Source organism: Monodon monoceros, unplaced genomic scaffold (assembly GCF_005190385.1).
Source record: "Monodon monoceros isolate NGI ecotype Baffin Bay Population unplaced genomic scaffold, NGI_Narwhal_1 Super_Scaffold_2, whole genome shotgun sequence".
Classification (NCBI taxonomy): domain Eukaryota; kingdom Metazoa; phylum Chordata; class Mammalia; order Artiodactyla; family Monodontidae; genus Monodon; species Monodon monoceros.
The window spans coordinates 43,646,589-43,674,346 of NW_021703776.1; the positions used below are offsets into that span (position 1 = coordinate 43,646,589).

The window sequence follows — 27,758 nt, forward strand, 5'->3', positions numbered from 1 at the left end:
CCTGTGGTAGTGGGATTAGTAAAATGGTACAGGTATGAGGAAGCTAGCACTGGAGGACTTCATCCGGCTTATGTATTTACACTTGTTTTGATCCTCTGTTTGCCTTTACTCCAAGTTTTTGTATCTTTACTTCTTGTCCATCTGACCCAGTTCTCTCACTAAACCAGCTACACTAGATGCTATTTTTCATTCCTCCCCATGCCATCTCCTCTGTACATCCAAATTTTAACTTTAGAAAAATAAATACAATTTTTCCAATAATTAATGCTGATTTTTTTTCCATCGCAGAATTAAGGGAAGAGGGAGGTCAGTGTAACCCCATGAAGAAAGAGATTTGCTTGGAAGTCTTCCTTTCTTCTTATAGTTTTCTTCTTCACAAATAATTGATGATTTTTTATTAAAATTAAGCAACCACATCTAGGACCACCCCATACATAGGTAGTCTTTAATTTCTGTATTAGCTAACTAATATTCTTTGGTTGTGAAGAACGTAAAACAACACTGGCTAACTTAGACAACAAAGGAAGATTATGGGAGGGGTTTCAGAGCATTTCATGAAATCCAACGAAGGGGTAAAGGACAAAGGCTTAAAAGGACAGGAATTGGTGAGCTTCCAGGGCATCAGTGAGTTTATAAATCTCTCTCTAGAATTTGCCAGTAATGTGACTGGGATCAAATGGCTTTCCAGCTCTCTGTCTCACCATTCCAAATGTTAATCATCGAGATGCCAAACGTAATCAAGTGGAAACTCCCAGACAAACATCTATGACTAGGTAGACAGAATCACATAGCACAGATAAAATCTCCTGGGCCTATGTCTATGTGCAAAGAAATAATCTCTCTGAGAAAGGAGAAATCACAGTTGACCATACAGCTACCCCAAAGCCATCTGCTACAATCCACCCTCTGGCTGCCCAGAACACACACACACACACACACACACACACACACACACACACACAGACATTCATTCATTCATTCTCTCTGTCTCTCTCTTTCTCTCTAATACATACCTTTTTTTCCTATATCCAAAACAAAAAAAAAAACAAACAAAAAAAACCCACTCATAACACACGATCCAACCAATTCTCACACAACAGCAATGGGAGACAACCACAGTCATTTACAGCCACTGCACACAGAGGTGAGATATTGGCTGTGGAGCCCAGGACCTCTGGCTTGTGTCCATTCCTCTTCAGTTCTGTCACAATCCCATCTCAGTACTCTACAGCCTGTAGACTACATGATAAATTCAACCACTACTTAGAACATATACCCCTGGAAGAAAGAGGAAAGAAAAGAAAAAAAATTATTATTTTAATTATCATTTTAAAAGGAAACACGAGAATAAATAGCACACTTAGCAAGCAAATACTGGTGCAAGTCCCCCATTCTGCGGGCATGCACAAGAATGCTGCTGACTTATAAGATAGATTTCTTCTCAACTTGTTCCAAGTTCTCCTGGCTTTCAGCCAATGCCACAGCTTGCCAAGGATCCTTGCCCTGATAGCACAAAGAATCTAACATATCTAGGTGGCAGTTTCAGCTCCCAATTCAATAAAACCTACACTTTTTTTAACCCTTAGATGAAGCATCCCTTCAATGAATACTGATTTCCTTACACTAAAGAGTTAAAGAAATAATTTTGAAGAATTAAAGCCAAAACTCTGAAAGTGAAAGAGTAGCTGTAGTATAAGAGGTGTCTTCACTCCTAGGTCCTAGGTTGCATTCTGGCTATGAAAAGAATATCAAACATATTGGTCACTGGTTCTGCTCATGTTCTACATCCTACACCAGAGCACACCAATGTCACAAGGGACTACTTAGATAGTGTTGTGGCTAAGTTTCCAATGAAGTCTAGCTTCATCAGGGTGATTGGATATCTATACAGTAAGGCCAGGCAGTTAGTAGCCTATTGCCTTGCTTGTTTTGTGATGCAGTGAGTTCATTGGTCAGAAGCCATGTATGGAATTCTGTGATGCTTTAGAGGCATGTAAGCAGGGAAAGAGAATCCAAATCCAGAAAGACTATTCCAGTGATGATAAATGCTGCTCCTCCATGATGAAAGGGCATTTCCAGCTCAAAATAATTTATCTGCCACAGGGTAGTAGATCAGGTCCCCTAGAAGCACATTGCTAGTCACTGTTGCTAACAGTATATGAATCAGTTTTGTTGAAAGGAAATTTATGTTGTTGACTCCAAGCATTACCTCCATGCTGGCCATCATAGCTGTTATATCCATGAACCAATAGACTAGCTGGAGAAGGAGGATGACTGGCTCCCATAGAAGGAGTCATTTGGTTCTCCTGGTTATTAAGAACCTCTTAATAATGCAGGCCGCCTAGTGAGCATTCACATGAACACAGATATTCTCACACTCTGGGCCCATTCTGAAAGGTCCATCCATCCTCCCCTAAAACCTTCTTGTCATCAGTTCTCCAGTCTTGATCCTTCTAAGTCCCACCATCTAGTCAGACGAGAACAACAAAATTACCCAGTATGTACTCATTCAACCCTAAGCATTTCTAAAATACTGCCACTGTCCCAAGCCCCCTGCCCCAGTATATCCACCATTGCCCAAGTCAGTCTGGTTCTTTCCTCAGAGACATCTCTGACTCCCTACAATTCAGCAATAAAAGGGTTAACATCGGGCACAACAGGGGTTCTTCAGCCCCAGTTTCAGTGATAGATTCCAATTGCCTTTCTTGTTACAGATTTTGAATATCACCCCTGTGCTCACCTCTGAGCACCTCTGTGCTTAAGAATCAGTGTAGATCCTGACCTTAGGCAAAGTAGACAATAAAATGTTTCCTTCTAGACAAAGTGAACATAAAATTACTGCTCAGAATTTAACTACTGTAAGCATTTCCCTTCTCAAATGTAGTTCAGGGCCACCCTGAGGAACAGCAGCACTTCCTCTCATCTGTCTGGTGCCAGCGTATCATGCAAAGCCATCTGTACACCAGGTTCAAGTTACTCTGTCCCTGGTCCACTAGTCATAGGAAACTCCCCAGGAGTCATGAGGAAGAAAGAGTAATATGGAAGTGCAGCTACCTGCTCATACAGTTTACCTGTGTCTTCAGGCTTCTCATAGACTCAGCCTCATAGGTTTCTCTTCCATCGCAACCCACTTGATGTGGATTACTTCTGGGAATGCCTGGCTTTATGCTAAGTGTCTGAGACAACACTATTTCATGTCAGGCATTGCGGTACCATGGCCATCTTATGCCAGATGGTTGAGTGATTCAGTCTCTACGTGAAACTAGCAATAAGCCAGGACTCATTTCTCAATGAAGAGTCGCTTGATAAAAGTAGCCTTTGCATTTTCCCGAACACAAAAGGTCTCCTCTGCGGTGGTCTTGCTGGGGCTTGTCCTGGGCTCCATACAGCTTTTGCATGGGCCACAGACTATTTCAGCAGCACTGGATTCACTAGCTCACAAGAGCCAAGGCAGAGATGCTTGCCTTGCTGCTAGGATAGGCTGGACAGCCCCCTCCCACTTTGGGCCCCACTCCAAATGGACAGCTTTTGGGGTGTCACCCAGAAAAAGGTCACAGTATGACACCCAAAAGTGGCAATACTGTGTTTAAAATCCGAACAGGCCCCAACTCACTGTGCCTGGTAAATTCTCTTTTAAAAAATATTGTGGGGTCTTCCCTGGTGGCGCAGTGGTTGGGAGTCCGCCTGCCGATGCAGGGGACACGGGTTCGTGCCCCGGTCCAGGAAGATCCCACATGCCGCGGAGCGGCTGGGCCCGTGAGCCGTGGCCGCTGGGCCTGTGCGTCGGAGCCTGTGCTCCTCAACGGGAGAGGCCACAACAGTGAGAGGCCCGCGTAACGCAAAAAAAAAAAAAAAAAAAAAAATATTGTGAATGAATGTTTCACTACCTCATATAAATTTACAAACTCAATATTTAACTTCAAAGTGCTAAATTTTCAAGGTGCTGCTCTATTATAGTAATCAAACTTGGTCATATTTTTTCCCACTTTATTTCATTCATTCATTCATTCATTCCTTATTTAAACTTATCTGCTTACAAAAGAAATTGAAAGTGTCTTGTCATGTCACATTATTGCTTTTTCCTAATGGTAGAAAGTAGTTACAGAATAAGATAGCATCTTATAAAATTCAAGTAAATTCATTAGCTACATTTAGTTTCTATGTTATGAATGCATATGCAAAAATATGCCCGCTTGGAAAACTATTTAAAAAACATTCAAAAACTCTTAGAATCTTTAGCTTTTGTGTGAGACAAGCAAAATAAGTATCACCCTGCCTGAACTAGAAATCATCTTTTGCCATTCTCTTTCTTTGGAAGCCACCAAAGCTAAGACTTTTAAATCTAAATGTCTTTAAGGAATTTTTTTTTAACAAACCACTCTTTTGTCTATTCCCTTTAAGAAAAATCAGAAGTAAATTAATATCTATGTCCCTATTACTTTTTTTAAGTGGTTTTAACTTTTTTTTTTTTTTTTTTTTTTGCGATATGCAGGCCTCTCACTGTTGTGGCCTCTCCCGTTGCGGAGCACAGGCTCCGGACGCGCAGGCTCCGGGTCCATGGCTCATGGGCCCATCCGCTCCGTGGCATGGGGGATCTTCCCAGACTGGGGCACGAACCCGTGTCCCCTGCATCGGCAGGCGGACTCTCAACCACTGCGCCACCAGGGAAGCCCTTAACATATGTTTTTGAGTGCACCCCAAAATTGCTTCACTTCATTTACTTCTACAAGTATCTATTGATCACCTACTAGGTACAGGTTCTAGGTGAGGTCATAGAGAAATAAGACTCAGCCAATAAGCCATCAAAAGATTACAGTCTAGGGCTTCCCTGGTGGTGCAGTGTTTGAGAATGTTCCTGCCAATGCAGGAGACACGTGCTCGAGCCCTGGTCTGGGAAGATCCCACATGCCGCGGAGCAACTGGGCCCGTGAGCCACAGCTACTGAGCCTGCGCGTCTGGAGCCTGTGATCCGCAACAAGGGAGGCCACGACAGTGAGAGGCCTGCGCACCGCGTTGAAGAGTGGCCCCCGCTCGCCGCAACTAGAGAAAGCCCTCGTACAGAAATGAAGACCCAACACAGCCAAATAAATCAATAAATAAATTTATTTTAAAAAGTTACAGTCTAGTAGGGATTATAAATAAGTAGACGTAAAATTACAATATACAGATTGTCCCCAACTTACGTTAGTTCCACTTTATGATGGTGCAAAAGTGATACACATTCAGTAGAAACCATGCTTCGAATTTTGAATTTTGATCTGTTCCTGTGCTGGCGATGTTCGGTATGATGTATGATACTTTCTCACGACATCGGGCACCTCCCAGTCAGTCACGCAATCACAACCATTCTAACCCAGACAACCACTGTGTTTTTTACTTTCAGTATAGTATTCAATAAGTTACATGAGTTATTCAAGACATTGTTATCAAATAGGCTTTGTGTTAGATGATGTTGCCCAACTGTAGACTAATGCAAGCATTCTGAGCACGTTTCAGGTAAGCTAGGCTAAGCTATGATATTCGGTAGTTTAGGTGTATTCAATGCATTTTCGACTTACAATACTTTCAGCTTACAGTGGGTTCATCGGGACGCAACCGCATCAAGACCCATCATAAGTCGAGGAAGATCTGTAGTTTGGCAGGGTCTAAGACAGGACTAACAAGAGGGTGCTGGAGTATCGGGGGTGTTGGGGGTCAGGGAAGACTTTCCAAAGGAAGTGATATGTAAACTGAGGCCTAAAGGAAGAAGTATGAGCCATGCAGACCAAGATGTTAGTAAATGAAGGAAAGAGAGTGTGTTCTGGGCAAAGCAAAATTACGTGCAAGGACCCAGACACCACAGAGAGCATAGCATTTTGGGGTACTGAAGGCAGTTCAGTAAGACTGGCTCTTAGAATTGGGGTGGTGGTGCTGGTGGTAGTAGACGGACAGGGAGGATAGTGGAAATATATGTGTGGGAGACATGGTTTCTTGCTATGCTACAGCCCCACTTTCCATTCTCTGCTAACAGAGCCTCAGATAATTGGCACAGATCCAGGGATTTAAGGACAGTTAGAGAATGAGTCAAGGTAATTTTCACTTCACAATCATGAGTCTAGGGTTGGGCATGTGACCCAGTTCTGGCCAATGAGACCTAAGAAGTCAGCTGAGACTTCCTTTCCAGGCTAAAAACAGACCCTCCCAAGGAGAAAGCTTTTGTCCTCTGCCTCCTTATCTAGGATGCTCACATAGGTCTTAAAGACTGTCTGGAGCTGCTACTGCCATCCTGTGATCAAGGAAAGACCCAAAGAGTTGTGAAGAGCTAAGGCATTATCATTTAGCTGAGCTGATAAACCATCCCTGGAACTATCTTTGTCTACACTTCTTGGTACAAGAGAAAACAAAATGCCTTTATTATTTAAGTCTATTTGTCTGTGTTCTGTTACTTGCAGCTGAGCATCTTCCTAAGATTTATATGGAGACTGAATGGATAAGCTGGGGCCATATCATGCAGGGCCTTACAAGCTATTCTTTTTTTTTTTCTTCAATTGCACTAATGTTGATTACTTTACCAATCATTATTTAAGTGCCAATTCTGCATTAATATAAGCTAAGGGGCAGATACGCATCCTTATGTTACAGGGATGACACTGATAATCAGGCAAATCATAGTGACAACGGCTAACAGAGTGCTTGCTATGTATCAGGAGCAGTTGTGTGTTTCCTTACAAGCTCTTCTAACCAAAACTCTTTTGTTTGCAAATGACAAAAACCTACTTCTAACTGACTTAGGTAAAAGGAGGGACATTATAGGAATGTACTGGGGTATCTCATATGACAAGGAAGGGCGGAACAACCAACTTCTAGAAGGAAAGGGGTACAGCCAAGGGTTAGGGACAGCTTGAACCAGGGCTTCTAATAGCACCAGCAGCTTGCTCCCTGTCTCTCATATCTGCTTCTCCCCATGGGTTCCTGTACCTGGTGAAGAACAAGGCCATTGACAGCTCTTGAGCTTCTCCTCTTTTAGCTGCCACGCCCCAGGAAGGACAGGCATATGTGCCCTCTAGTATTAAATTTAAGAATCTCATTTCATTTCCATGTATAAAGAAGTCTTTCTGGGTGGCCAGAACAACAGAGAACACAGCACAGGAGACCAACAGAAGAATTTAAGCAAAAGAGAGAAATAACAAAATGTGTACTTTAGAAAGATTACCCTAGTTAGTCTCAGGCTAGAGAATGGGTTGGGAGGGTAGTTCTGGGATGAGCGGCAATTGCCATAATTTATATGAGAAGTAACAGAGCTTAAACAAACATAGAGACGGTGTGGATACGATTATAGCTCTTATTTAAACAGTACTGATCTAGCCATTATTATTAGTCCTTTCCAAACCACAATAAAGAACACAACTTGTCTACGGAAGCAGGGAATGGTGGGGAGAGGGCAGAGAGCTGTATATATAATTGGAGTATTAAGCAAAGGATTTGGGAAAAGAATAATCAATTTGCCTGCTCTTATCCTAATCTAACTTTTTTTTTAAGTCTAGTCTTAAGATTCTACTGGCTTCAAATATGGCTGAGTCTAATGCTTATTCAATACTGATTTAACATAAAAAATGATTAATTCTCAAGTTTCTTTAAGACATCAAATATAGAATATGAAAATTCAGTGACCCATCCATATCATATGTTCCTACCTATCTAACATATTTTAGTAGAAATCACTTACTGTATGTTTTGCAGAAAGAACACAGTTTACCTGAAATCATAGGCAGATGAAACTTCAGGATGTATTAAAGTGCTGGTAAATGAAAGTAAATAAATAAAAGCATAGTCATGAAATGAAAGATGGGCCAAGTATAATTATATATAACAGTAAAAATAATTAACCCAAGTGAATTACCAAATGTGCTAATGGTGCAATTTAAAGATGAACTGGGTGATTTAATTGTTATCGATGTGATTTCTGATACAGAGGCTTTTTTTTTTCTTTTTGTGTCTAGATCTATTCTAGATGGATGTTTCTTCAAGAATGGACCACAAACCAACAAACCAGGAAAAAAGACAAAGGTGGGAAAAGGTCAGGTTGAAGAAGGAAAGGAAAACAGAAAGAGCAGGGAAAGGAGTATTTCCTCATTGTAAACCAATAAGTATTTACTGTGTCTTCTCTGACCCAGGCTGCATGCTGGGATTGGCAACAAAAGTTAATAGGCCTTACTGCTCCAAGCCTACCAACTGTTGGAAGAGGTCAACCAGAGGATGTGACCACCAGTTAACCAAGAGCTGGACCTGGGCAATTGGAGGCTTCTTACACCCTCCCCTGTCCTTGGAATTTACATTCCACCCACCATTCTCACAGTGGGAGCCATTTCAAGGACAGAGCATTGAGAGAGCTATGTGTTTTTGAGACCATCTGGACAGTATATGTGACAGAGCACCATTATGTACTCTGTATGTACTCCTAAGATTCTAGTGGGCAAATGAGGACATCTGCTCATCTTGCAGCCGCCCAAGACTAGCCTTGTACGTAAGTTCCCTTGCTTTAACTGCCACCTACCAATATAGAGTCACCTGCCTTTTTCTTTGGTCTCTCCTTTCTCTCTATGTGGGGGTGAGGATGGGGTCGGGGTGTGGGTCAGTTTCAAATTTCACCCGGGGAGCTCCTGAGGTTGTGAACTAACACCAACCAATTCTTAGTAACTCTTCTCGTGGTCACTGAGTAAAAACATAGTTACTTACCACTGTTTGCACAGGAGGGAGGAGAGAATGGAACACAGAGTTCCTTACAGAGTTTTGTGTCTGGATCCTGTGAGCCCTCCCTTAGTGTCTGTACCTTACCAAAGCTATCCCAGCCTCTTTGTTCCATAGAGCCAATGGTTCTCAAAGTTTAGTGTGCATTGGAATAACCTAGGGAGATAGCTTAGAATCCAAAATCTTGGGCCTCAACCCAAAGGTTAATTCACCAGGTCTGGTATGGAGGGTACATTGTTAATGAGCCTCTCAGGTGCTACTCATGCACAATGAAGTTGAAAAATCACTACCTTAGAGAGACAGATTCCAGGCCAGCAGAGGAAACACACATTCTCATTTGAATTTTTAGAAATGCAGAGAGTGGTCATAGTCATTGGGAAGGTTGAGTATATATCAAGAAGGCCATTTCATATTAGAATAAAAATTGTAAGGTTATATTAGAATAAAGATTGAATGGTAGTGGTAATAAGGAATGGTACCCACATGGCTTCAAACATTTTTTAAACTATTCTAATATTGTTTTCTACTTTACATAATGAAGAGGTATTTCTGACATGAAAAAAGTAGAACATTTATGACTAAATCTTGTGGTTAAAGCAGAAGGCTTAAACATAAATAGCAAACTCACCACGGTTAGCAACAGGGCAACAGAATGACATGTTGATCTTTATAAACTTATAGTTGCTGGAGTCCCACTCCAGACCTACTGAGTCAGAATCTTTGGGGATAAACCCCAGCCAAGGAGCACTTTGATACACTGTAAGAGCTGAGAACCACTGCTTTAAACTTGGGCCACAGATAAACTACTGCCACCTGAAGGAAATGTACCTAAATTTCTGAATGATGGTTTCCTTTGCAAGCTGAATCTACCATGCTAAACTGTTGAACTGACAATCACAATGATAAACATTAAAAAATAAATATATAGAAAATGTTAAAATTATTATCTGCATATTTGTTTATTTTTATTCAAAATATTTTAAAGCCTAAAATATAATTAGGTTTATATAAATTTTTATCATTTATAAAGTATATTCACATGCACTAATTAGAGTAACATTTTAGAATGGAAGTTACTATCCACATTTTACTCATGAAGAAACGGGTTTAGAGAGAGTAAATTAGTCCAGCGATTCCCAGGTTTGTTTGCATGTTGAAATCAGTTACCTGGGGAACGTCAGAAAATACTGATGCCTGTGTCACAGCCCTAGAGAATGAGATTTAATTGGTCTTGGCTGTGGCCTGGGTCTTGGAATTTTTTAAAGAGACGCTGTGATTCTAATTTGCAGACAAGTTTGAGAAACACTGGACTAGCCCCAAATCACTCAGACAGTAATTAACAAGGTTGGAGTTCAGGCATTCTGACGTTAAGTTAATACTCATGGAGTTGTATTTGGCATAAAGATCAAAGATAACCATTAACCTCAACTAATACTTATTAAGTTTCTCAACAGAACAGGATTTCCAAATTTCTCTGGCCATAAGAATCACCTGGGTTGGGTGTTAAAAATACAGATTCTCAGGACCTTCCACAGAATTTTCTGATTCTGTAGGGAAAAGGGCCAAAAGGGCTGGAGAATGCTCATGTTTCACAAGCTGTCTTAGTCTCTTTGGGATGCTATAACAGAATACTGTAGACTGAGTGGCTTGTAAATAACAGAAATTTCTCATAGTTCTGGAGGCTGGGAAGTCCAAGATCAAGATACTGCCACATTCATTGTCTGGTTAGAGCCAACTCTCTGGTTCATTGATGGTCCTCTTCTTGCTGTGTTTTCACAGAGGGAGGGAGCTCTCTGGGATTTCTTTTATGAGGGCAACAATCCTACTCATGAGAGCTCTGCCCTCATGACCTAATCACCTCCCAAAGTCTCTACCTCAAAATACCTTCGCATTTGGGGATTAGATTTCAACATATATACAGATTTGGAAGGAAACACACATTTATAGTCTATAGAAAAAGTGCTTACATGATTTTTAGGATAAAATAAGTGTGGAAGAAACTATAACAAAGAATATCAAGCCATATCAGTATTACATAATAATAGTTTTTGGGGTTTTTAAAAACATCTTTATTGGAGTATAATTGCTTTACAATGGTGTGTTAGTTTCTGCTGTATAACAAAGTGAATCAGCTATACATATACAGATATCCTCATATCTCCTCCCTCTTGCATCTCCCTCCCACCCTCCCTATCCCACCCCTCTAGGTGGTCCCAAAGTACCGAGCTTATCTCCCTGTGCTATGCGGCTGCTTCCCACTAATAATAATAGTTTTGAATGTCAAATTTAGGTTTAAAAAAATGGCTAAGAATTAATGGAGAGACTTTACCAACACAAAGCCAAGAGAAATAACTGACATCCACCCTCAGAGGGCCTAGTTATATACAAACGATTCATTCATTAATTCAACAAACTTTCATTAAACATCTAAGATTGTACATCTAAAGCACTCTGGTAGATGTGGAGGGGACACACAAGATGAAGAAGTCAGAGTTCTTGCCTTCAAAGACCTAATTACCTATGTACATCTCTTGTGGGAAAATACAAACTGTTTGAGCTGGGTGTGGATTGTAAGTCCAGTAGTCCTTATTTTCCTGATTGAGAAAGCTTTCGATTAAGATTGTTTCAGCAAGCCTTTAATGAGAACTCTAACAGGCATTTGGGAGATACAGAAAACCTTGTGGCAGCAGTTGTGGTCATGATAAGAGAAGGGCCAGAAGGTGCTGGGGAACCTTAAACTCAGAGTTGAAGGACACCTTCAGTGAGAGTTTGGCCTTGGCAGTTGCGGATGGTGATCACTCTGGTGTGAATGAGTCCAGGGGCGGGGGGATGAACGTGGGGGCTGGTGAACAAGAGAGGACAAGCAGAAATCAGTGTCGGAAGCTGAGGAAGGTGAATTAGGACTGATGAAGGTTTTGAATTTCTTGATCAGGCATTTGATTTTGATGTAATCTTTGGAAGATTTTGTAGTTACAACTGAAGCCAGGGAATCATAGCAGAGTTTAACTAACCTCATACTTAAAGAGTAATTCTAAGGCATTGGTTCTGTCTTCTATTACTTTACACCCCCCCTTCCACCATCGCCCACAACACCCACACAATCATATACACACATATGCAATTCTTAGCATAAAGCAGGTACAAAACTAAGTACTTAAAATACTTATATTGCAGCAATCTAAACTGGCTTAGTACTGATGTAAATACACAATTCTAGCTGGAAAGAAGTTTTTAAGTTCCAGGTAAGAAACAGCCAGGGTTGGAAAGACAATGGAAATGGAAATAAGACTGAGAACAAAGGACAGAAAAGCTGAGAGACGCTAGAAAAGAAACTGTAGTTTCTTGTAGTGAATCATAAACTTACAGTGAAACAGAATTTAATGGCTAGTTGAGTATATGAGGTAAACTACTAGAGAGGAATTCAAAATAATTTTAAGGCTTTTCAGCTTGCCTGAACACATAAGAGGAAGAGCTCTGAGAGGAAAACATGGTTGAGTCACCAAATTGGGGACAATAAATTCTTCTTAAACAAATAATAAGCCATCCTAGTAGTGATATCCTGAACCTAAGAGTAAAATAGAAAACTCTAGATAGATATGAAAGGTAAATTCATGATCCCCTTCCCACTCAAATCTGAACTACCTCTGACCCCCAAAGAAGTACAGAGTTTCTTAGAACCATATCTAGCTGTTCCACCCCCAAGGCCTTTCTGCACGTTCCCATAACCAGCTCAAGATCGTCATCCAGGAATAAAATCACTTGAAATATGAGGAAAACTAAGTAGAACTTGAGCCAGTGTAAGGCTCTCACCATCAGGGAGTGCCTCAGCTTTACTTAAGTAATTCACATTTGTCTTGACAGCAGCAGCAAGCAGGAGGAAGCCACAGACTGTTAGCACTGGGAGGAATCTTAAAGGTTAGCCTAGAGGTTAGAAGCATAGAATATTAAACCAATAAGGAATTTTAGAAATCATATAACCAGTATTTCCAAACATCTTCAAAGGTGAGGATCTCTTCTACTTATTTCCAGTGTTAAAATTTAAATCTTATTTTTGCAAATTATAAAATTCTATATGTACACTGTAAAAAATCCAAGCATTACCACACAGTATAAGTGAAAATGCAACTTTTCCCCTCCTCCAACATCAGCCAAAAGAGATGACTCCCTAGAGACAGCCTCTGTTAACATTTTAGTGAATATCATTAAAAGCCTGTGCTTTTAATGTTATATATAAAATATTTACTTAAATAGAATCATATTTCACATGATGTTGTGCAAGCTGCTATTTTCACTCAAAAAAAAAAAGAAAGAAAACATCTTGACCTCATTTTTTTTTAACAGCTGTCAGTGTTCCAATATGTAAATGTACCATAACTTAGTTAACTAGCCCTTCCTTTAGAAGGACAATTTACTGTTTTCAAAGTTTTAGTATTATAAACAGTGTTGTGATGCTCATCTTCAAATGTTCACTTTTGTACACTCACCTAATTATTTCTGTGGGAAAATATCCTAAAAGTGGAAGTGTGACATCGTAGGCATGTACAATTAACATTTTGCATGCATTGCCAAATTGCCCTCCATAAAGGTGTGTAAAATGTTTGTTTCTAACCTAAGTGTCCATCAGTGGAAGCGTGTATTAAAAAGTTGTGATATATATATATATATTTAATATATATATAAATATTATTCAGCTATAAAAAAACAAGGAAACCCTACCATTTTCAACAGCATGGATGGACCATGACAGCATTATGCTAAGTGAAATAAGTCAGAGAAAGACAAATACTATATGATCTCACTTACATGTGGAATCTAAAAAAATCAAAAAACCAAAACCACCAAACTCACAGAAAAAGAGATCAGACTTGTGGTTACTGTAAGCAAAGGGTAGGAAGAGGAGAAATTGGAGGAGGGTGATCAAAAGGTACAAACTTTCAGTTATAAGATAGGTAAGTACTAGGGATGTAATATACAACATGATGACTATAGCTAAGATTGCTCTATGATATATAGGAAAGTTGTTAAGAGAATAGAGTCTAAGAGTTCTCATCACAAAGAGAATTTTTTTAATTTTTATTTTACCTATAGGAGAGGATGGATGTCAACTAAACCTATTGTGGTAATCATTTCACAATATATGTAAATCAAACCATCAAGCTGTATACTTTAAATTTATACAGTGATGTATATCAATTATTTCTCAATAATACTGGAAAAAATTTTGTTTTTATCCTCATTTTATGAGAGTATGGCATTGTCCATATCTTCATCGACACTGAAAATTATATTTTTCATGTTTGCCAGTATGATAAACAAAAATCTTTTAAGTTGAAAGCTTTTTTATTGAAAAATGGCTTTTTAAATTTTTTACTATTATAATTTCTTCTTTTATGAATTGTCTGTCCCTGGCCTTTGCCCACTTTTCAGTTGGAGTGTTCATGAGGACCCTTCTTCAATATTAAAGAATTCCTAGACTCTCCCCCACAAAATAGTAGTAATACACATAATATTGACCAAGAAAATACATAATACAAAGTTACTGTTAACTTATTAATGGAAGGACTTCTACTTCTGATCAAGACAGAGTAACGGAGATCAGATGTATGCTCCTACCTGAAATAAGTAAAACAGATAATGTCACTCAAATACTGGATATTAGGGAAAAAATATTTATCCTTCCTTCCCTCCACCCAAGCCGCTGGCAACTGATTTTTTTTTCTGTCTCCATTGTATTGCCTTTTCCAGAATGTCATATAATTGGAGTCATACAGTATGTGGCCTTTTCAGACTGGTTTCTTTCACTTAGAAGTATGTTTTTAAGGTTCCTCCATGTCTTTTAATAGCAAATTTCTTTTTTTAACACTGATTAACATTCCACTGTATGGAGGTACCACAGTTTGTTTATCTACTCACCTATTAAAATACAGCAATCTTGAGAACGAAAAATGGAGCTGGAGGAATCAGGCTCCCTGACTTCAGACTATACTACAAAGCTACAGTAATGAAGACAGTATGGTACTGGCACAAAACCAGAAATATAGATCAATGGAACAGGATAGAAAGCCCAGAGATAAACCCACACACATATGGTCACCTTATCTTTGATAAAGGAGGCAAGAATATACAGTGGAGAAAAGACAGCCTCTTCAATAAGTGGTGTTGGGAAAACTGGACAGCTACATGTAAATGTATGCGATTAAAACACTCCCTAACACCGTACACAAAAATAAGCTCAAAATGGATTAAAGATCTAAATGTAAGGCCAGAAACTATCAAACTCTTAGAGTTTTCTCTTAGAGGAAAACATAGGCAGAACACTCTATGACATAAATCACAGCAAGATCCTTTTTGACCCACCTCCTAGAGAAATGGAAATAAAAACAAAAACAAACAAATGGGACCTAATGAAACTTAAAAGCTTTTGCACAGCAAAGGAAACCATAAACAAGACCAAAAGACAACACTCAGAATGGGAGAAAATATTTGCAAATGAAGCAACTGACAAAGATTTAATCTCCAAAATTAGCAAGTAGCTCATGCAGCTCAATAACAAAAAAACAAATAACCCAGTCCAAAAATGGGCAGAAGACCTAAGTAGACATTTCTCCGAAGAAGATACACAGATTGCCAACAAACACATGAAAGAATGCTCAACATCATTAATCATTAGAGAAATGCAAATCAAAACTACAGTGAGATATCATCTCACACCAGTCAGAATGGCCATCATCAAAAAATCTACAAACAGTAAATGCTGGAGAGGGTGTGGAGAAAAGGGAACACTCTTGCACTGCTGGTGGGAATGTAAATTGATACAGCCACTATGGAGAACAGTATGGAGGTTCCTTAAAAAACTACAAATAGAACTACCATACGACCCAGCAATCCCACTACTGAGCATATACCCTGAGAAAACCATAATTCAAAAAGAGTTATGTACCAAGATGTTCACTGCAGCTCTATTTACAATAGCCAGGAGATGGAAGCAACCTAAGTGTCCATCATTGGATGAATGGATAAAGAAGATGTGGCACATATATACAATGGAATATTACTCAGCCATAAAAAGAAACAAAATTGAGTCATTTGTAGTGAGGTGGATGGACCTAGAGTCTGTCATACAGAGTGAAGTAAATCAGAAAGAGAAAAACAAATACCGTATGCTAACCCATATATATGGAATTTAAGAAAAAAAAAGAAAAGGTCATGAAGAACCTAGGGGTAAGACAGAGATAAAGACACAGACCTACTAGAGAATGGACTTGAGGATACAGGGAGGGGGAAGGGTAAACTGGGACAAAGTGAGAGTGGCATGGACATATATACACTACCAAACGTAAAATAGATAGCTAGTGGGAAGCAGCTGCATAAGCACAGGGAGATCAGCTAGGTGGTTTGTGACCACCTAGAGGGGTGGGATAGGGAGGGTGGGATAGGGAGGGTGGGAGGGAGCGAGACGCAAGAGGGAAGAGATATGGGAATATATGTATATGTATAACTGATTCACTTTGTTATAAAGCAGAAACTAACACACCATTGTAAAGTAATTATACTCCAATAAAGATGTTAAAAAAAAAAAAGACATCTTGGTTTCTCCCAATTTTGGACAATTGTGAATAAAGCTGCCATAAACGTTCATGTGGAGGTTCATGACATGTATTCAACCCATTTGCATAAATACTAAGAAGTGCAATTGCAGGTTCATATGGTAAGAGCATATTTAGTTTTATAAGAAACTGCCAGACTATCTTCCAAAGTGTCTGTATCATTTTCCATTTGCACCAGCAATGAATAAGAGTTCCTTTTGCTCCACCTTCTCACCACTGTTTGGTGTTTTTCAGTGTTTTGGTTTCTAGTAGGTGTGCAGTGGTGTCTCGTTTTAATTTGCAGTTTCTTAGGGAGGTATGATGTTGATCATTTTTTAAAAATATTTTGTTTATTTTAGTTTTTGGCTGCGTCTGGTCTTAGTTGTGGCATGCAGGATCTTCACTGAGGCATGTGGGATATTTCGTTGGGGCGTGCGGGCTTCCCTCTAGTTGTGGTGTGTGGGTTTCCTCTCTCTAGTTGTGGCGTGCAGGCTCCAGGTAGTGTGGGCTCTGTAGTTGTGGTTCAAGGGCTCCAGAGTGCGTGGGCTCTGTAGGTTGCAGCACGTGGACTCTCTAGAGGTAAGCGAGCGCAGTAGCTGTGGTGTGCGGACTTAGTGCACTTAGTTTCTCTGTGCAGATAGTACGGGTAATTCAGGTGAAGCATGGGCCAAACATTTGGGTTAATAATGGAGTAAGGCTGAATTAGGACTATAACCCCTATTTCCTAATTCCCAATCAGATGCACTTTTCCCCTTCTACTTTTAACTCCATCACTAACTTGCTTTGGCAGAGACTGTTAATCATTTCTCAAATATTTATTCTTCTTTTCTTGCCCAGCTGAAGACTATATTTTCTAGCTTCCTTTACAACAAGGCATGGCCATGTGACCAGGTTCTGGCCAATAGGATGTGACTGAAAAACTTGTGTGTAACTTGGGTCATGCCCTTGAAGGAAACACACCCTCACCCTTACCTTCCCCCTTTCCCACAGGTTGGAGCCTCTTTGGCCATGCAGTGAGGGCAATACTTTGAGGATAACAAAGAGCCTGAATCCCTGACCACCTGATCTGCTGTACTGACCTGGTCCACCTGAGTGGATTGTTTTATGAGAAAGAAGTAAGGTTCAATATTGTTTAAGCCACTATATTCTTTAAATATTATTATAGCCCAGCGTTTATCCTAATTAATCCATCTCCCCTATGATGTTGAATTATATCTTAATATCTCATGAAGTTTATATTCTAAAACAATGATTCTCAATCTGTGAGTCACAGGACTGTGATAGTCTTTGGTGTTAATACAAAGGATCATGGGATTCGGATTCCAAACAAGTAGAGTCTGCAGACCAAACACCTGCATGACAAATAAAGACTGCAACTTTGAAATACATACGATGTGATTATATAATAAAATTTATTCAAAATCATTAATGAATTTCTTGAGATGCAGGTATGTTGGTGATGAAACTTTTAGCTTTGTACATCTGAAAAAGTTGACTTTGCTTTTTAATATTTTTTCACTGGTAACTCTAGGTTGATTTTTTCCAACAATATTGTTGGAGAGGATCAAAGAAAAAGAGGAACAAAATTGAAGGACTGACATTACCTGACTTCAAGACTTACTATAAAGATGCAGTGATTAAGACAATGTGGTACTGGCAAAAGAATAGACAGATCAATGGAACAAAGTCCAGAAATACACACTTGCACTTATAGTTATCTGATCTTTGACAAATAAGTAAAGGCAGTTCAATGGAGAAAGGATAGTCTTTTCAAGAAATGATTGCTGGAACAACTGGACATCCATAGGCCAAAATGTGCATCTAGACACAGACTTTGTACCTTTTGCAAAAATTAACTCAAAATGGATCATAAACCTAAATGTAAAGCAGAAAGCTATAAAATTTCTAAAAGATAACATAGGAGAAAGTTTAGATAACTTTGAGTTTGGTGATGACTTCTTAGATACAACTACAAAGGCATAATCCATGAGAAAAAAATGGGTAAATTGGATTTCATTAAAATTAAAAACTTCTACTCTGCAAAAGACACTATGAAGAGAATGAGGAGACAAGCCACAAACTGGAAGAAAATATTTTCAAAAATACATCTGATAAAGGACTGTTATTTAAATTATATAAAGAAATCTTAAAATGCAACAATAAGAAAATGAACAACCCAGTTAATAAATGGGCAAAAATTCTGAACAGGCACCTCACCAAAGATGGTATACAGATTGCAAAAAGGTATATAAAGAGATGATCAATGGGATTTCCCTGGTGGTCTGGTGGTAAAGAATCCGCCTTCCAATGCAGGGGATGCAGGTTCAATCCCCGGTTGGGGAACTAGGTTCCCAGCTGTGCACAGAGAAAGAAAGATACCAAAGACCTAGAGAGTTCCATCCTAATCTTTCAGTTAAGTCCTATTCTTTATTAGACAGTGACCCTTTGAGGGGGTCATTAGCCCTAAATCTGCCAAGACCAAGGCACAGCTATGAACTCTGGGCTAAGGTTTGCCCAAATCCCAGCACAGTTCCTAGTGAGAAGCAGGATTATACTGAATGGCACATGATAAAATGAAATTCTCCACCTGCAGTGAATGAGGTGTCCCTTTTTGATGCCATCACCAGCATTTTTCTTGCAGAAGTTCCAGTGAATGATACTGGGGTGGAGGTGTGGGAAGTTGTATTATTTATACATAAATCCAAGCTTGTGTGGCAATGAAAAGAATTACCTTTCTCCTTAGTGTAAAATAAGCCTCCTCTCTTCATTGTAGCTTTAATTTTGAAGGGAAAGGAAGTTATTAATTAACAAAAGTTAATGCTTTTAATTAAACATTTGTTCTATTTTCACATGTGCACACAAATTTGCATAAAGATATAACTAAACCTGCTGAGAGTATAATAGAAGCTTTGTTTTGCTATGTAGAGAGCACAACTGATCACAAGAACTAAACCAAAATTGGTCAATATGTTTAGTACATATTCTTGAGTACATCTAATATCTGTATTACACAATACAGTAAATAACTTTATTTTTGCCAATAAAATGTAGCTTAACCCTTCTTTAAATTTCTATCACCGATAAAAATCAGACAACAAATTTAATAATAATTTTTAAAATGTCATTTTTTTCCAAAATTTACTTTAAAGATTATCTTAATTTTAATCTCCTAGCAACTCTGAAGAAAAAGCGTTTTTCTTATTAATGAACTGAGCTTTCGAGAGATTCGCATGTATAGCTCTTATTAAACACATTGGTAATAATAATAGCTTAAGCTCTATCTCAGCAGCTTACTCTTGGACAGGTACCAAGAGTATAGATGATGCGTCAAAGATGAGTCAGAATATAAAAGGATTTCAGAGCTGTAGAAAACAGTAAATATCTGCCTGGATGAATGGTAGAGCATATATTTGCATTATGGTGGCCATTCACCAAGAGGCACAAGGGCATTCTGCCTCACTTGCTCTTATTGGATGAGAGCCTAAGGAGCATTCAGAACGTTAAAAATATAAACAGTGCACCAAAATATTTTGTATTATATATAGATGAATAATTTGTGTCTATATATATCCATATTTACATTTTAATGCATGTATATAAGTTGATATATATGTTTTCTTTTTCTCTCCAGTCCTAAGCAAACACCAGTCTACTTTCTGTCTCTGTAGGTTTCCCTATCCTAGATTTTCATATGAATGGGATCATATAATACGTGGACTTTTGTGGCTGACTTCTTTCACTTAGCATATTTTCAAGGTTCATCCAAGTCACAGCATGTAACAGTATTTCATTCCTTTTCATGGCCCAATAATATTCCACTGCACTATATTTTGTTTATTCATTCATCCACTGATAGACAGTTGGATTGTTTTCGCCTTTTGACTGTTTTGAATAATGTTGCTATATGTGCAAGTTTTTGTGTGGGCATAGGTCATCATTTCTCTTGGATATACATGTAGGGGTGGAATTGCTGGGTCGTATGGTGACTCTAGTCATTTGAGGAACTGCGAGACCATTTTTCAAATTGTCTGCATCCTTCTATATTCCCACCAGCAATACATGAAGTTTCCCATTTCTCCACATCCTAGCTTGGATATACCTTGAAGCAATATTGCTTTGCTAAGAATGGTGGAATAGAAGGAAAGGAGGGCAACACCCCGAGGACCTAGTAGAGGCCACACAGCTTTGGACAGCCTACTTTCCAATTCTCTTAAAGTGAGAGAAAATAATCTCTATCTCATTTAATCCACTGTTATTCTGGGTCTCTGTTAATGGCAGCCTAACACAATTCCTAATTCATGTGGTCCTGTTAACACATCTGGAAACTGGGAAGCCCTCAAAAAACTCATTGAATATGTACGGATATTTTCTGTGGAAAAGTTTCTTTGTGATCCTGTTACACTCTGGAAAATGCACATTATTTCTTTCACAATTTAAGATTCCATCATTCAATAGCCGTTCTCTTCTTAGAAATTGTTTCCGGTTCTCAATAGCACATTGTGGGTGCTCTGCAAGATTGAAACAACAACTTGATACCCGGAAACAATGGAAGTGTTATAGATGGAGCAGTTTTTTAAATGGGAAGGAAAAGTACTCACTGTGGCGATGTAGGATGAGCACCAGTTTATTATTTCCTCCCTCAAGTATTATCCCAAATGTTAGGACAACACAAATAATGATGAAAAGTCATTTAAAGCTTTATCTTAAACTCTAGGAGCCCAAGGAATCTCAGTGCCATGTTGACTAGACAGTATCACATGTCTGTTCACTTTTAGACATTGTTTTAGAAACCGCTTTTAGCCTCCATGATAGGTTATTGGACTCATGGCCCAGGTTTCCACCTTGACCTTTTGTAAGGTAAAAGGAAACCTGAGTAATTAGTTCCATAAATCAGCTTTCTTGCTCACTTTCCCCAGTGCCTGTGTTCTAATTATCTGCATCTTGAGGAGATACTTTGAACACACAAGCAACCTGCCATTCTACTGGCTCTAGATATCTAGATTTGGCTCATTAACAAATGTTAAGTATCTGCCACAAAGCCAGCCTTTGATAAATAGGGTTTCTAACACGTTTTCATGTAACTAGTAAATCACCATTGGTGGAAAGGAGAACATTAGAATCAGGAAATGTTGTGATTTATTTCTCTCTCAATGCTGTGATTACTGATTGATACATTCAGCCAACATTTATTGAGCACCTACTGTGATAGAAATAGCACTTCATTCTGTTAAAAATAATCTGTTTCTTTTAAACTCCCTAAACTAGGTTTTAACACATAAGTTAATGGTACTTGGAATCAAATATTTTAAAACAAAATATCTTAATCATCTCTCTTTTGCAAGGAAGGTTTTTTTTCTCATTTTAAAAGGATTTTTTTTCCTTTTTTCCTTTTTACAAAGAGGATAATCATTTGGCTTGTGTTGTCAACAGATTCATATGAATGTTTCTTATAAATGTCAAATATATAGGAGCAATGTTTTTCTCTCCCCAGATTTCTCCTGAATCTCAGGTTTTTATAAATTTGCTATTTTGTAGATCCTATTCATCAGTATTTGTTTATTCATAACCATTTCTCAAGGCCTTCATATTTGCTCAGCTCCATATTTTGTGCCCTACTGGGACAGGCTCAAATCCATCTGTGACAAACAGAAGCCTCAAAGAATATATCCAAAGAATAATGTCAACTTTAAAGGTTATATAAATTCCTGGAGCTGTACCATCTTATTACCTTTCTATTAAAATGTCAACATCTTCTCCTATACTTTTTCACTTTGCATCTTGGTCAGACACCTTTCTACCTTGAGATTAAACTAAATCTCTTGGTTCAGACAACCCTGGAGTCAAACTTCTGCTCAACATCCTATTGGCTGAATGCCTTTATGGTACTCTGGGCAGTGTTTTCATCTGTAAAATAGGGATAATACTCTACCCACAGGACTGGGTTGCTGTAAGGATTAAATGTAAAGTATACAGCATATGCCTGGCACAGAACAAGCAGCCCATTCTTGTCACCTGTGAATTTCAGACTTGTTTGTATCATTACTCAATAATCATCTTTCGTTCCACCCTGTTAAAGTGTTTCAATCAGTGACTATTCAATGAACTTTTTAATAAATATATAACACAATCAGGGATGAGTCATAGCACATTGGGACTGCTTTTCAGCATACATGATTTTAGGAAGGAACTATTCCAACACCATTTCTTCATGTGATCACTGCAGTGTACTCAAAAAAGAAGGGTTTGGTTCTTTCCTGATAACAAAGAATAAGAGAAGATGAAATTACTATAAGAGTCAGTAACTTAAGTATAAAAGATATATGAATATATGGGAATGAAAAATACATATACAGGTTTTTTTTTCACAGAGCCTTTTTACTTTAAGCCCAAACTTGATTCCCAGGTACAGGGCTCTGTAACTTTCCTTGGCATTGAAGTCATGAAGTCTCCTGTCCTCTAAAGCCACGGCAGTCTGCAGTGGAAGCAAGCAGCACGCGCTAAGCACAGCACAGTGGGAACCCCGGGGCGTTCGCCGCTGCTCCCACCTGTAGGCCAGGTCATTGTGACGCAAATGCTTTGGACACGTGGCACACCTGCGGGAGAGCAGGGGCGGGGTCACCCTGGGCGGCAGATCCGAGCGGGGTGTACCCTAGGAGATGGGGGTCGAGGAAAGACCCCAGGGAATAGAGAGAGGGAGACTCACTCCCCCAATCCCGGACCCGCCCCAAACAAGGTGAGGCCATCGCCCTCTCCCTCCTCTGGGTCCCTGGGTCTTGCTGGGAGGGGTCGCCCGCCGGGGATTCTTCGGAGGGGAGAAGTGGGGAGGGGAGACGACGGTGGGGCCCCGGCCCCTGGCGCTCGCGGAGAGGCGAAGGCGCCCGCTCCCCCCGGCCACTGCGCTGCGCTGCGACGCTCACGGGTTCCGCCGGCTGCTATTCCGGCTGGCGGCGACCGCCGCAGGAAGGGCCGGTTCCTGCGCTCCCCCCGCCCCCTTCCCTCGCCTTCTGCTGACGCCGACGTCGGATGAGGGAGCTGGAGGGACGCTCGGATCGCGGCCGGGAGGCTCCTAGGGGCCGAGGCTCCGAGGTACCTGCCCTACGGGGCCGTCGCGAGGGCGAGCTGGGCGGGCTGCAGGCTGCATTGGGAGACGCCCGGCAGCCGGGGCGGTCGGGGGCCTGGGGCTGCCAGCCCTCCGCGGGCGCCGGTGACAAGCAGGTCGCCTCCTCCTGCCCCCCTGTCCCTGTGCAAGAACCGCCCCAGCCCCTTCCCCTTCCCCGCCGCCGCCCTGGGGCCTGGGAAGGTCTGGAGGATGCGCGCGCGCCTCGAGAGCGCGCGTCAGCCCCGGTGGGGCGCGGAGGGAAACGTTCCGCGCTCCAGCCCCATCTGTGGACCCGGCGTTTGCAGCACCCCCTTCCCCGCCCACCCACCCCACCCCACCCCACCCCACCCACGCAGTGCCTCGCCTTCCCAACGCCTCCGGCCCCAGGACCCCGAGGTCCCTCCTGGGCAGGGACTTGCGTCCGGGGCTGACTTGTTGACGAGTTCACCTGCCGCGGCTCCTGGTGTTTGCTTTTTCTCTTCCTTTAGCCCGTCTTTGGCGGAGGTGGCAGGGAGCAGATGGGTACTCTTTATAATCACTAGTACCGGGAGGCCTGAGCGTGATCTCCCGCGGGCGAAGTGCTCACCAACCTCGGACCCGACTGGAGCGAGAGTCCCTAAGCAGGCCAGGTCCTTGCCAACCCTGGCGCGCCCGTTTCCTTTAGGTGCTGCTGACACCGCCTTTCCTGCCTCGCGGCTATCGCAGCTCCTGCTTCCTCTAGAAAGGAACATATCCTGTTACCGCGTCTGCCTTTGCCCAGAGCGGCTCCCCATTAACGTTTCCCATTGCCTTTTTACTTGGAGTGCCCCGAAGGCCCCTCAACTTCTCTTTGGGGGTCTTAAAAATAGTGCGTGCGCCCTTTCTCTGGCGAAAGGCATTAACTGGCTGGTTGGGGGAGAGTTCTAGTTCAAAAAGAGAATCAGGTTCTCTTCTGTTTAGATAGCATAAAAAATTATTACGAGAAAGGGTGCTGGGTGGCAGCCTTAGTAACTGAGATCTGGTAACTTTATACAAATTATCAGGGCCTGGAAAATGTACCACCAGCTGGTTTGAAAATGCTATTGAATGTAGGAAGAAACGCACATAAGGCATTGGCCATTAAGGTCCTATAAATTATGACTCATTGCAAACATGTTCATGTCTAAACATTTCAGTAAAGCCTCGCCAGAAAAATGTCAGGTTGGTTTCTGTGGACCTTTAGTTTTTCTGAGATCTGAACTGTTCCTTGGGGTGGGGGAATGAAATAGGAAACGCTTATTAGTTTGTGCTCCAGACTCAATTTCTTACCTTCTGTTTAAAACACACATTTTTTACTTTTGAGTGAATTTTCAAACCATTCTTTTTGTTTTTGTTGTTTTAGGTTGCAGTCTTTATTTTTGAAACATCATGTGTAGAGAATACCATAGGGGCAAAATCAGTTTATAATCCTTAATACTTTTTGATTATCATTGTTTGGTTTCAGACTGCCATGTATATATTTAATTTAAGGAGATGTAGCTTTCTAATTGGATCTTTTTTGCATCACATAGGTAAAGAGTTATACTGTCATTAAAGATGAATCTTTAGAAAATGACAGTTAAGCTACTGAGTACTCATTATAATAGTAGAGAGACCCAAGGCTAAAAAAACTGACCTTGGACACTCCATCCATGGGGCATTACATGCTAAAGACACTGGATGGTAAATGCCTAGCAAGTTTATTTTATAGCTGTCTTTGCTTCATTTGGTCCACCTGCGACCCTATCTGACTGCTTTCTCTGAGCATCTTTATTACCATGCATTTCTCTCCACATCAACCTTATGAAAAAATATGGACAATTTTGTTACTCAAAAGAAAACCTTCAAAACTGCTGTATTTTCAGTGTATTTGACTAAACAGTACATTTTTTTTTCAGGTGCAGGCAGTTTTATCAGAGGAAGAGAAGTGTGGCAACTGTGAAATGACAAGGCAGGGTAAACCTGTATTGGTGTGAACTTTTAAGTTATAGAAACCTCATACAGGAGAAGGTGGTGAAGTTAATAGGCCACAAGGATCAGGAAGGATTTTTCCTCTTTATTGGTTGAGCCCCACATCTAGAAGCCTGAGGGTAGGTGGCAACGTTTAGGATCAGTGCACCGGCTACTAATGTCCTTTTTATTCCATCTGCACTATCAGATTTATGGGAACCATGGACAAGGATGCTATCTGTATGTTTTTGTCCATGAGTCAACATAGATCACTAATTAATTAACCTCATTCGCATCCTCACCCCCATCCAGAATCTGCCTCAGCAAAACCTTTAACTCCAATACCGATACCTACAGGAGGAACATTTTTTTCCTCAAGCTGTCACGTTTTATACCACTATCATATTTAATGCCATGGAGGATGGGCAGAGGATAGGTTTTGGATCCCAATAGAGCAGAATTGGAACCCCAGCTGCAACACTTAATTAGCCATGTGACCTTGAGCAAGTTACTTAAGCTTTTTTCTTTTTCTTTTTTTTTTCGGTACACGGGCCTCTCACTGTTGTGGCCTCTCCCATTGCGAAGCACAGGCTCCGGACGCGCAGGCTCAGCGGCCATGGCTCACGGGCCCAGTCGCTCCGCGGCATGTGGGATCTTCCCGGACCGGGGCACGAACCCGTGTCCCCTGCATCAGCAGGCGGACTCTCAACCACTGTGCCACCAGGGAAGCCCTATATATTCTCTTAAAACAAAGCCTTTCTTCTCTGTGACTGTAGGCCAGTTACTTTGGATAAGTAACTGATTTTGAGCTTCATCCATAAAATGAGGATGATGTCCACTGGACAGTGTTGCCAGAATAAGCATACTGTGCACGAAGCATTCATGTCAGTCTGAGAAGTAGTAATTCCTCAACTAATGGTAATTACTTGTCTCAGTGTAAACCTAGGGAGAGAATGAGTTCATGGAAAGCTGAGAAAATGGCATTGCTCATGATAGGAAGTCTCTCCTCCTAAGTCAGATGATGTCGTTCATCAGGCCTTTGGCCAAATCAGAGGAGTGGGGTCGCTACTGAGTTTTCAGCAAGCATTTGTTATGTGTGTGTTATATGCCATGCATTGTTCCAGAACTGGGAATCCCAAGACAAGACCCAGACTCTACACTGCTCTGGAGGAGCCTGCAGCCTAGTGAGGGAGATCAAGGGGTCAGGTGACAATTACATTTCAGGAAAAGTGGGGAGGGAATGAAGCCCAGGGCAGAGGTACCCAACCGACAGGAGAGAGAGCAGAGAGAACCTGAGAAGATTTGTGGAGGAGGTGACCCTTGAGTTAAGTCTTAAAGGGCCAGTAGGAATTTGGCAGGTCAGAAAAGGTTGGGAGTGGAGAGAGAGAGTTCACCACACAGTACCCAGGTATACAGAGGGAAAGAATACTGGCAAATAGTCCTCATGCCTGGAGCCCAGTATGCATGTGTATCCCTCATTAGCTGAGTGACCTTGGGCAAGTTTGATCACCTGTGAATTGAGAGGCTTAAATGTATTAATCAACGTAAGCACAGGACTGATTTCAATTATGTGGTCTATAGTCATGGAGAGGCGGTAGAGGTATTAGTAGAAAATAAGGGACTGACATTAAAAAGTCATTAGAATTAGAGGAAATTAAAGAGGTCAGTTTTAGAATACGTTTAACAGAAATTACATAGAATTAAAAGAGGGTGACTGAAAAAGACAACTGAATGCATGACTGTGGGTGGGAAACACGAGGTATATATATTCAGTGATGGACCAATGAATATATAGATAATGGTATATTGCTAGCCCTGAGAGTCTAGACTTGAGAGTGGGAAGTTCCTCTCATTCTGTGGTGTATTTGTACAACGAGTGACTGTAAAGTTTTGCAGCTATTTTCCCAGAACACACATTAAAATCCGTCATCATGATCTCTCACACCCACCCACTTCTCTGTTCCCAGGGTAGGGCATGGAAACCTAATGGTACGTGGGGGAAATCCAGCCTTCTCTGCATGTTTCTGGGGTAGCGCATCCTAAGCCAGGGACCAAGGAGCTAATTGTGATAAATGGTGCCCCGCTCTTCTTATGGGTAGGAACCCTGATAGCCGCCAGGAGTCTTCAGCAAGGTTTTGTTGTGCACAAGCACCGTGGTGGTAATGGATTTGGGGCTAACACAGCGCCTGAGCCTGTGATTAGGAGAGATTGTTTTTATAGAAACCAAGCCCAGTATCCAGTCCCTTTGGTCCAGGAGTAGAGTGGAGTGCTTAGAAACAGGAGTTCAGAGGTCAAAAGCAGCCTTGAATTTACTAGCTGTTGACTTTGGGCAAATTATTTCACCTTTCTAAGCTTTTTTTCTCACTTGCAAAGTGGGGTTGTATCCCCTTCTGGTGTGG

The 27,758-nt window shown here is 40.8% G+C and overlaps 1 protein-coding gene across 17 annotated transcripts in view; it reads left to right on the forward strand.

Annotated features, from left to right (window-relative positions):
* Positions 1 to 22,688: 22,688 nt before the first annotated feature.
* ICA1 (islet cell autoantigen 1) overlaps positions 22,689 to 27,758 on the forward strand; it is a 146,237-nt gene continuing 141,167 nt past the window's right edge. For 6 of the 17 annotated variants that reach the window (XM_029233442.1, XM_029233445.1, XM_029233439.1 and 3 more), the window contains exon 1: positions 23,327 to 23,399. The gene's annotated coding sequence lies outside the window, so the exon portion shown is untranslated. Of the gene's footprint in view, positions 23,047 to 23,244; positions 23,400 to 27,758 lie in introns of those variants that run through there. The other 11 variants (XM_029233443.1, XM_029233434.1, XM_029233436.1 and 8 more) reach the window with 5 other exon arrangements.